Source organism: Schistocerca gregaria, chromosome 4 (assembly GCF_023897955.1).
Source record: "Schistocerca gregaria isolate iqSchGreg1 chromosome 4, iqSchGreg1.2, whole genome shotgun sequence".
NCBI classification, from domain to species: domain Eukaryota; kingdom Metazoa; phylum Arthropoda; class Insecta; order Orthoptera; family Acrididae; genus Schistocerca; species Schistocerca gregaria.
The window spans coordinates 4,948,204-4,960,717 of record NC_064923.1 but is presented as its reverse complement, the minus strand read 5'-3'; positions in this window follow the sequence as shown (position 1 = coordinate 4,960,717).

The window sequence follows — 12,514 nt, the reverse complement described above, 5'->3', positions numbered from 1 at the left end:
ACTGTTGTATTCAATCCCGATGCAATTTCTGTGTTTCATCAACACTCTGATAGTCCACAGATTACAGATTGCCTCCAGAAGTGCATCGAAAACTACTACTGGTCTTCCTGGGAACGATCAAATCTCAGACTGTTTGAGACATTATTCCCATGGAGGAAAGTGGTCATGGTGACTGTTGTATTCAATCCCGATGCAATTTCTATGTTTCATCAACACTCTGATAGTCCACAGATTACAGATTGCCTCCAGATGTGCATCGGAAACTACTACTGGTATTCCAGGGAACGATTAAAGCGTAAACTGTATGAGACATTACTCAAATGGAGCCAAGTGCGCATGGTGACTGTTGTATTCAATCCAGATGCAATTTCTGTGTTTCATCAACACTCTGATAGTCCGCATATTACAGAATGCCACCAGATGTGCATCGGAAACAACTACTGGTCTTCCAGGGAACGACCAAAGCGTAGACGGTTTGAGACATTACTTCCGTGGAGGAAAGTGTGCATGCTGACTGTTGTATTCAATCCCGAACTAATTTCTGTGTTTCATCAGCACTTTGAAGGTCAACAGATTACAGAATGCCTCCAGATGTGCATCGGAAACTACTACTGGTCTTCCAGGGAACGATCAAAGCGTAGACTGTTTGAGGCATTACTCCTGTGGTGGAAAATGCGGATGGTGACTGTTGTATTCAATCCCAGTGCAACTTCTGTGTTTCATCAACACTCTGTTAGTCCACAGATTACAGAATGCCTGCAGATGTGCATCGGAAACTACTACTGGTCATCCAGGGAACGATCAAAGCGTAGACTGTTTGAGACATTACTCCCATGGAGGGAAGTGCGCATGGTGACTGTTGTATTCGATCCCGATGCAATTTCTGTGTTTCATCAACACTCTTATAGTCCACAGATTACAGAATACCACTAGATGTGATTCGGAAACTACTACTGGTCTTCCAGGGAACGATCAAAGCGTAGACTGTTTGAGGCATTACTCCCGTGGTGGAAAGTGCGGATGGTGACTGTTGTATTCAATCCCAGTGCAATTTCTGTGTTTCATCAACACTCTGTTAGTCCACAGATTACAGAATGCCCCCAGATGTGCATCGGAAACTACCACTGGTGTTCCAGGGAACGATCAAAGCGTAGACTGTTTGAGACATTACTCCCATGGAGGAAGGTGCACATGGTGAATATTGTATTGAATCCCGATGCAATTTCTGTGTTTCATCAACACTCTGATAGTCCACAGGTTAGAGAATGTCTCCAGATGTGCATCGGTAACTACTACTGGCCTTCGGGGGAACGAACAAAACGTAGACTGTTAGAGACATTACTACCTTGGAGGAAAGTGTGCATGGTGACTGTTGTATTCAATCCCGATGCAATTTCTGTGTTTAATCAACACTCTGAAAGTCCACAGATTACAGAATGCTTCCAGATGTGCATGAGAAACTACTACTGGTCTTCCAGGGAACGATCGAAAGCGTAGACTGTTTGAGACATAACTCCCATGGAGGAAAGTGCGCATGGTGACTGTTGTATTCAATCCCGATGCAATTTCTGTGTTTCATCAACACTCTGATAGCTCACAGGTTACAGAATGCCACCAGATGTGCAACGGAAACTACTACTGGTATTCCAGATAACGATTAAAGCGAGGACTGCTTCTGACATTACTCCCATGGCGGAAAGTGCGGATGTTGACTGTTGTATTCAATCCCGATGCAATTTCTGTGTTTCATCAACACTCTGATAGTCCACAGATTACAGAATCATACCAGATGTGCATCGGAAACTACTACTGGTCTTCCAACGAACGATCAAAGCGTAGACTGTTTGAGACATTACTCCCATGGAGGGAAGTGCGCATGGTGACTGTTGTATTCAATCCCGATGCAATTTCTGTGTTTCATCAACACTCTGACAGTCCACAGATTACAGAATACCACTAGATGTGCATCGGAAACTACTACTGGTCTTCCAGGGAACGATCAAAGCGTAGACTGTTTGGGACTTTACTCCCGTGGAGCAAAATGCGCATGGTGACTGTTGTATTCAATCCCGATGCAATTTCTGTGTTTCATCAACACTTTGAAAGTCAACAGATTACAGAATGCCTCCAGATGTGCATCGGAAACTACTACTGGTCTTCCAGGGAACGATCAAAGCGTAGACTATTTGAGGCATTACTCCCGTGGTGGAACATGCGAATGGTTACTGTTGTATTCAATCCCAGTGCAATTTCTGTGTTTCATCAACACTGTGTTAGTCCACAGATTACAGAATGCCTGCAGATGTGCATCGGAAACTACTACTGGTCATCCAGGGAACGATCAAAGCGTAGACTGTTTGAGACATTACTCCCATGGAGGAAAGTGCGCATCGTGTCTGTTGTATTCAATCCCGATGCCAGTTCTGTGTTTCATCAACAATCTGATAGTCCACAGATTACAGTATGCCACCAGATGTGCATCGGAAACTACTACTGGTCTTCCTGGGAACGATCAAAGCTTAGACTGTTTCAGACGTTACTCCCATGGAGGAAATTGCGGATGGTGACTGTTGTATTCAATCCCGATGCAATTTCTGTGTTTCATCAATACTCTGATAGTCCACAGAATATAGATTGTCTCCAGATGTGCATCGGAAACTACCGCTGGTCTTCCTGGGAACGATCAAAGCGTAGACTGTACCAGACAATACTCCCATTGAGGAAAGTGCGGATTGTGACAGTTGTATTCACTCCCGATGCAATTTCTGTGTTTCATCAACACTTTGAAATTCCACAGATTACAGAATGCCTCCAGATGTGCATCGGAAACTACTACTGGTCTTCCTGGGAACGATCAAAGCGTCGACAGTTTCAGACGTTACTCCCATGGAGGAAATTGCGGATGGTGACTGTTGTATTCAATCCCGATGGAATTTCTGTGTTTCATCAACACTCTGATACTCTACAGATTACAGAATGCCTCCAGATGTGCATCGGAAACTACTACTGGTGTTCCAGGGAACGATCAAAGCGTAGACTGTTTGAGACATTACTCCCATGGAGGAAGGTGCACATGGTGACTATTGTATTGAATCCCGATGCAATTTCTGTGTTTCATCAACACTCTGATAGTCCACAGATTACAGAATGCCTCCAGATGTGCATCGGTAACTACTACTGGTCTTCCAGGGAACGATCAAAGCGTAGACTGTATCAGACATTACTCAAATGGAGCAAAGTGCGCGTGGTGACTATTGTATTCAATCCCGATGCAATTTCTGTGTTCCATCAACACTCTGATAGTCCGCATATTACAGAATGCCACCAGATGTGCATCGGAAACAACTACTGGTCTTCAAGGGAACGACCAAAGCGTAGACTGTTTGAGACATTACTTCCGTGGAGGAAAGTGCGCATGCTGACTGTTGTATTCAATCCCGAACTAATTTCTGTGTTTCATCAACACTTTGAAGGTCAACAGATTACAGAATGCCTCCAGATGGGCATCGGAAACTACTACTGGTCTTCCTGGGTACGTTCAAAGCGTAGACTGTACCAGACATTACTCCCATTGAGGAAAGTGCGGATTGTGACAGTTGTATTCACTCCCGATGCAATTTCTGTGTTTCATCAACACTTTGAAGGTCCACAGATTACAGAATACCTCCAGATGTGCATCGGAAACTACTACTGGTCTTCCTGGGAACGATCAAAGCGTCGACTGTTTCAGACGCTACTCCCATGGAGGAAATTGCGGATGGTGACTGTTGTATTCAATCCCGATGCAATTTCACTGTTTCATCAACACTCTGATAGTCCACAGATTACAGAATACCACTAGATGTGCATCGGAAACTACTACTGGTCTTCCAGGGAACGATCAAAGCGTAGACTGTTTGAGGCCTTACTCCCGTGGTGGAAAGTGCGGATGGTGACTGTTGTATTCAATCCCAGTGCAATTTCTGTGTTTCATCAACACTTTGTTAGTCCACAGATTACAGAATGCCTGCAGATGTGCATCGGAAACTACTACTGGTCATCCAGGGAACGATCAAAGCGTAGACTGTTTGAGACATTACTCCCATGGAGGAAAGTGCGCATCGTGTCTGTTGTATTCAAACCCGATGCCAGTTCTGTGTTTCATCAACAATCTGATAGTCCACAGATTACAGTATGCCACCAGATGTGCATCGGAAACTACTACTGGTCTTCCTGGGAACGATCAAAGCGTAGACTGTTTCAGACGTTACTCCCATGGAGGAAATTGCGGATGGTGACTGTTGTATTCAATCCTGATGCAAATTCTGTGTTTCATCAACACTGTGATAGTCCACAGAATACAGATTGTCTCCAGATGTGCATCGGAAACTACTACTGGTCTTCCTGGGAACGATCAAAACGTAGACTGTACCAGACATTACTCCCATTGAGGAAAGTGCGGATTGTGACAGTTGTATTCACTCCCGATGCAATTTCTGTGTTTCATCAACACTTTGAAGGTCCACAGATTACAGAATACCTCCAGATGTGCATCGGAAACTACTACTGGTCTTCCTGGGAACGATCAAAGCGTCGACTGTTTCAGACGTTACTCCCATGGAGGAAATTGCGGATGGTGACTGTTGTATTCAATCCCGATGCAATTTCTGTGTTTCATCAACACTCTGATACTCTACAGATTACAGAATGCCTCCAGATGTGCATCGGAAACTACTACTGGTGTTCCAGGGAACGATCAAAGCGTAGACTGTTTGAGACATTACTCCCATGGAGGAAGGTGCACATGGTGACTATTGTATTGAATCCCGATGCAATTTCTGTGTTTCATCAACACTTTGAAGGTCCACAGATTACAGAATGCCTCCAAATGTGCAACGGAAACTACTACTGGTCTTCCAGGGAACGATCAAAGCGTAGACTGTTTGAGACAATACTCTTATGGAGGAAAGTGCGTATGGTGACTGTTGTATTCAATCCCGATGCAATTTCTGTGTTTCATCAACACTCTGATAGCTCACAGGTTACAGAATGCCACCAGATGTGCATCGGAAACTACTACTGGTCTTCCAGGGAACGATCAAAGCGTAGACTGTTTGAGACATTACTCCCATGGAGGGAAGTGCGCATGGTGACTGTTGTATTCAATCCCGATGCAATTTCTGTGTTTGATCAACACTCTGATAGTCCACAGATTACAGAATGCCACTAGATGTGCATCGGAAACTACTACTGGTCTTCCAGGCAACGATCAAAGCGTAGACACTTAGAGACATTACTCCTGTGGAGGAAAGTGCGCATGGTGCCTGTTGTATTCAATCCCGATGCAATTTCTGTGTTTCATCAACACGCTGATAGTCCACAGATTACAGAATGCCACCAGATGTGCATCGGAAACTACTACTGTTCCTACTGTTCTTCCTGGGAACGATCAAAGCGTAGACTGTTTCAGACGTTACTCCCATGGAGGAAATTGCGGATGGTGACTGTTGTATTCCATCCCGATGCAATTTCTGTGTTTCATCAACACTCTGATAGTCCATAGATTACAGAATGCCACCAGATGTGCATCGGAAACTATTACTGGTCTTCCAGGGAACGATCAAAGCGTAGACTGTTAGAAACATTATTCCCATGGAGGAAAGAGTGCTTGGTGACTGTTGTATTCAATCCCGATGCAATTTCTGTGTTTCATCAACACTCTGATAGTCCACAGATAACAGATTGCCTAAAGAAGTGCATCGAATACTAGTACTTGCCTTCCTGGGAAAAATCAAAACTTAGACAGTATGAGGCATTATTCCCATGGAGTAAAGTGCGGATTGTGACAGTTGTACTCACTCCCTTTGCAGTTTCTGTGTTTCATCAACACTTTGAAGGTCCACAGATTACAGAATGCCTCCAGATGTGCATCGGAAACTACTACTGGTCATCCAGGGAACGATCAAAGCGTAGACTGTTTGAGACATTACTCCCATGGAGGAAAGTGCGCATGGTGACTGTTGTAGTCAATCCCGATGCAATTTCAGTGTTTCAACAACATTCTGATAGTCCACAGATTACAGAATGCCTCCAGATGTGCATCGGAAACTACTACTGGTCTTCCAGGGAACGATCAAAGTGTAGACTGTTTGAGACATTACTCCCATGGAGGAAGGTGCACGTGGTGATTGTTGTATTGAATCCCGATGCAATTTCTGTGTTTCATCAACACTCTGATAGTCCACAGATTACAGAATGCCTCCAGATGTGCATCGGAAACTACTACTAGTCTTCCATTGAACAATCAAAGCGTAGACTGTTTTAGACATTACTCCCATGGAGAAAAGTGCGGATTGTGACTGTTGTATTCAATCCCGATGCAATTTCTGTGTTTCATCAACACTCTGATAGTCCACAGATTACAGAATGCCACCAGATGTGCATCGGAAACTATTACTGGACTTCCAGGGAACGATCAAAGCGTAGACTGTTTGAGACATTATTCCCATGGAGGAAAGTGTGCATGGTGACTGTTGTATTCAGTCCCGATGCAATTTCTGTGTTTCATCAACACTCTGATAGTCCACAGAATACAGATTGTCTCCAGATGTGCATCGGAAACTACTACCGGTCTTCGCGGGACCGATCAAGGCGTAGACTGTTTGAGACATTACTCCCATGGAGGGAAGTGCGCATGGTGACAGTTGTATTCAATCCCGATGCAATTTCTGTGTTTCATCAACACTCAGATACTAAACAGATTACACAATGCCACCAGATGTGCATCGGAAACTACTACATGTCTTCCAGGGAGCGATCAAAGCGTAGTCTGTTTGAGACATTACTCCCATGGAGAAAAGTGTGAATGGTGACTGTTGTATTCAATCCCGATGCATTTTCTGTGTTTCATCAACACTCTGATAGTCCACAGATTACAGAATGCCACCAGATGTACATCGGGAACTACTACTGGTCTTCCAGGGAACGATCAAAGCGTAGACTGTTTGAGACATTACTACTATGTAGGAAAGTGCGCATGGTGACTGTTGTATTCGATCCCGATGAAATTTCTGTGTTTCAACAACACTATGATCGTCCACAGATTACAGACTGCCTCCAGATATGCATCGGAAACTACTACTGGTCTTCCAGGGAACGAACAAAGCGTAGACTGTTTTAGACATTATTCCCATGGAGAAAAGTGCGGATTGTGACTGTTGTATTCAATCCCGATGCAATTTCTGTGTTTCATCAACACTCTGATAGTCCACAGATTACAGAATGCCACCAGATGTGCATCGGAAACTATTACTGGGCCTCCAGGGAACGATCAAAGCGTAGACTGTTAGAAACATTATTCCCATGGAGGAAAGAGTGCTTGGTGACTGTTGTATTCAATCCCGATGCAATTTTTGTGTTTCATCAACACTCTGATAGTCCACAGATAACAGATTGCCTCCAGAAGTGCATCGAATACTAGTACTTGTCTTCCTGGGAAAAATCAAAACTTAGACTGTGTGAGGCATTATTCCCATGGAGTAAAGTGCGGATTGTGACAGTTGTATTCACTCCCTTTGCAGTTTCTGTGTTTCATCAACACTTTGAAGGTCCACAGATTACAGAATGCCTCCAGATGTGCATCGGAAACTACTACTGGTCTTACAGGGAACGATCAAAGCGTAGACAGTTTGAGACATTATTCCTGTGGAGGAAAGAGAGCATGGTGCCTGTTGTATTCAGTCCTGATGCAATTTCTGTCTTTTATCAACACCCGGATGGACCACAGATTACAGAATACCTCCAGATGTGCATCGGAAACTACCACTGGTCTTCCAGGAACGATCAAAGCGTAGACTGTTTGAGACATTACTACTATGTAGGAAAGTGCGCATGGTGACTGTTGTATTCGATCCCGATGAAATTTCTGTGTTTCAACAACACTATGATCGTCCACAGATTACAGACTGCCTCCAGATATGCATCGGAAACTACTACTGGTCTTCCAGGGAACGAACAAAGCGTAGACTGTTTTAGACATTATTCCCATGGAGAAAAGTGCGGATTGTGACTGTTGTATTCAATCCCGATGCAATTTCTGTGTTTCATCAACACTCTGATAGTCCACAGATTACAGAATGCCACCAGATGTGCATCGGAAACTATTACTGGACTTCCAGGGAACGATCAAAGCGTAGACTGTTAGAAACATTATTCCCATGGAGGAAAGAGTGCTTGGTGACTGTTGTATTCAATCCCGATGCAATTTCTGTGTTTCATCAACACTCTGATAGTCCACAGATTACAGAATGCCACCAGATGTGCATCGGAAACTATTACTGGACTTCCAGGGAACGATCAAAGCGTAGACTGTTAGAAACATTATTCCCATGGAGGAAAGAGTGCTTGGTGACTGTTGTAGTCAATCGCGATGCAATTTCAGTGTTTCACAACATTCTGATAGTCCACAGATTACAGAATGCCTCCAGATGTGCATCGGAAACTACTACTGGTCTTCCAGGGAACGATCAAAGTGTAGACTGTTTCAGACATTACTCCCATGGAGGAATGTGCACGTGGTGACTGTTGTATTGAATCCCAATGCAATTTCTGTGTTTCATCAACACTCTGATAGTCCACAGATTACAGAATGCCTCCAGATGTGCATCGGAAACTACTACTAGTCTTCCAGGGAACGATCAAAGCGTAGACTGTTAGAGACATTACTCCCATGGAGCAAAGTGTGCATGGTGACTGTTGTATTCAATCCAGATGCTAATTCTGTGTTTCATCAACACTCTGATAATCCACAGATAACAGATTGCCTCCAGAAGTGCATCGAAAACTACTACTGGTCTTCTTGGGAACGATCAAAGCTTAGGCTCTTTGAGACATTTTTCCCATGGAGGAAAGTGTGCATGGTGACTGTTGTATTCAATCCCGATGCAATTTCTGTGTTTCATCAACACTTTGAAGGTCCACAGATTACAGAATGCCTCCAGATGAGCTTCGGAAACTACTACTGGTCTTCCAGGGAACGATCAAAGGGTAGACTGTTTCAGACGTTACTCCCATAGAGGAATGTGCTGATGGTGACTGTTGTATTGAATCCCGATGCAATTTCTGTGTTTGATCAACACTCTGAAAGTCCACAGATTATAGATTGTCTCCAGATGTGCATCGGAAACTACTACTGGTCTTCGTGGGACCGATCAAGACGTAGACTCTTTGAGACATTACTCCCATGGAGGGAAGTGCGCATGGTGACTGTTGTATTCAATCCCGATGCAATTTCTTTGTTTCATTAACACTCTGAGAGCCCACAGATTACAGAATGCCACCAGATGTGCATCGGAAACTACTACTGGTCTTCCAGGGAACGATTAAATCGAGGACTGTTTCAGACATCTCTCCCATGGAGGAAAGTGTGGATGGTGACTGTTGTATTCAATCCCGATGCAATTTCTGTGTTTCATCAACACTCTGATAGTCCACAGATTACAGAATGCCACCAGATGTGCATCGGAAACTACTACTGGTCTTCCAGGGAACGATCAAAGCGTAGACAGTTTGAGACATTATTCCTGTGGAGGAAAGAGAGCATGGTGCCTGTTGTATTCAGTCCTGATGCAATTTCTGTCTTTTATCAACACCCGGATGGACCACAGATTACAGAATACCTCCAGATGTGCATCGGAAACTACCACTGGTCTTCCAGGAACGATCAAAGCGTAGACTGTTTGAGACATTACTACTATGTAGGAAAGTGCGCATGGTGACTGTTGTATTCAATCCCGATGCAATTTCTGTGTTTCAACAACACTCTGATTGTCCACAGATTACAGACTGCCTCCAGATGTGCATCGGAAACTACTACTGGTCTTCCAGGGAACGATTAAAGCGAGGACTGTTTCAGACATCTCTCCCATGGAGGAAAGTGTGGATTGTGACAGTTGTATTCACTCCCGATGCCATTGTTGTGTGTCATCAACACTTTGAAGGTCCACAGATTACAGAATGCCTCCAGATGCGCATCGGAAACTACTACTGGTCTTCCAGGACACGATCAAATGGATGACAGTTTGAGACATTTCTCCCATGGAGAAATGTACGCATGGTGCCTGTTGTATTCAATCCCGATGCAATTTCTGTCTTTTATCAACACCCGGATGGACCACAGATTACAGAATGCCTCCAGATGTGCATCAGAAACTATTACTGGTCTTCCAGGGAACGATCAAAGCGTAGACTGTTTGAGACATTACTACTATGTAGGAAAGTGCGCATGGTGACTGTTGTATTCAATCCCGATGCAATTTCTGTGTTTCAACAACACTCTGATAGTCCACAGATTACAGACTGCCTCCAGATGTGCATCGGAAACTACTACTGGTCTTCCAGGGAACGAACAAAGCGTAGACTGTTTTAGACATTATTCCCATGGAGAAAAGTGCGGATTGTGACTGTTGTATTCAATCCCGATGCAATTTCTGTGTTTCATCAACACTCTGATAGTCCACAGATTACAGAATGCCACCAGATGTGCATCGGAAACTATTACTGGTCTTCCAGGGAACGATCAAAGCGTAAACTGTTAGAAACATTATTCCCATGGAAGAAAGAGTGCTTGGTGACTGTTGTATTCAATCCCGATGCAATTTCTGTGTTTCATCAACACTCTGATAGTCCACAGATAACAGATTGCCTCCAGAAGTGCATCGAATACTAGTACTTGTCTTCCTGGGAAAAATCAAATCTTAGACTGTGTGAGGCATTATTCCCATGGAGTAAAGTGCGGATTGTGACAGTTGTATTCACTCCCTTTGCAGTTTCTGTGTTTCATCAACACTTTGAAGGTCCACAGATTACAGAATGTCTCCAGATGTGCATCGGAAACTACTACTGGTCTTACAGGAAACGATCAAAGCGTAGACTGTTTGAGACATTACTCCCATGGAGGAAAGTGCGCATGGTGACTGTTGTAGTCAATCGCGATGCAATTTCAGTGTTTCAACAACATTCTGATAGTCCACAGATTACAGAATGCCACCAGATGTGCATCGGAAACTACTACTGGTCTTCCAGGGAACGATCAAAGCGTAGACAGTTTGAGACATTATTCCTGTGGAGGAAAGAGAGCATGGTGATTGTTGTATTCAGTCCCGATGCAATTTCTGTCTTTTATCAACACCCGGATGGACCACAGATTACAGAATACCTCCAGATGTGCATCGGAAACTACTACTGGTCTTCCAGGATCGATCAAAGCGTAGACTGTTTGAGACATTACTACTATGTAGGAAAGTGCGCATGGTGACTGTTGTATTCAATCCCGATGCAATTTCTGTGTTTCAACAACACTCTGATAGTCCACAGATTACAGACTGCCTCCAGATGTGCTTCGGAAACTACTACTGGTCTTCCAGGACACGATCAAATCGATGACAGTTTGAGACGTTTCTCCCATGGAGAAATGTACGCATGGTGCCTGTTGTATTCAATCCCGATGCAATTTCTGTCTTTTATCAACACCCGGATGGACCACAGATTACAGAATGCCTCCAGATGTGCATCGGAAACTACTACTGGTCTTCCAGGGAACGATTAAAGCGAGGACTGTTTCGGACATCTCTCCCATGGATGAAAGTGTGGAAGGTGACTGTTGTATTCAATCCCGATGCAATTTCTGTGTTTCATCAACACTCTGATAGTCCACAGATTACAGAATGCCACCAGATGTGCATCGGAAACTACTACTGGTCTTCCTGGGAACGTCAAAGCGTAGACTGTTTCAGACGTTACTCCCATGGAGGAAATTGCGGATGGTGAATGTTGTATTCCATCCCAATGCAATTTCTGTGTTTCATCAACACTCTGATATTCCACAGAATACAGATTGTCTCCAGATGTGAATCGTAAACTATTACTGGTCTTCCAGGGAACGAACAAAGCGTAGACTGTTTTAGACATTATTCCCATGGAGAAAAGTGCGGATTGTGACTGTTGTATTCAACCCCGATGCAATTTATGTGTTTCATCTACACTCTGATAGGCCACAGATTACAGAATACCACCAGATGTGCATCGGAAACTATTACTGGTCTTCCAGGGAACGATCAAAGCGTAGACTGTTAGAGACATTATGCCCATGGAGGTAAGAGTGCTTGGAGACTGTTGAATTCAATCCCGATGCAATTTCTGTGTTTCATCAACACTCTGATAGTCCACAGATAACAGATTGCCTCCAGAAGTGCATCGAAAACTAGTACTGGTCTTCCTGGGAAAAATCAAATCTTAGACTGTTTGAGACATTATTCCTGTGGAGGAAAGTGCGGATTGTGACAGTTGTATTCACTCCCTTTGCAATTTCTGTGTTTCATCAACACTTTGAAGGTCCATAGTTTACAGAATGTTTCCAGATGTGCATCGGAAACTCCTACTGGTCTTCCAGGGAACGATCAAAGCGTAGACTGTTTGAGACATTACTCCCTTGGAGGAAAGTGCGCATGGTGACTGTTGTAGCCAATCCCGATGCAAT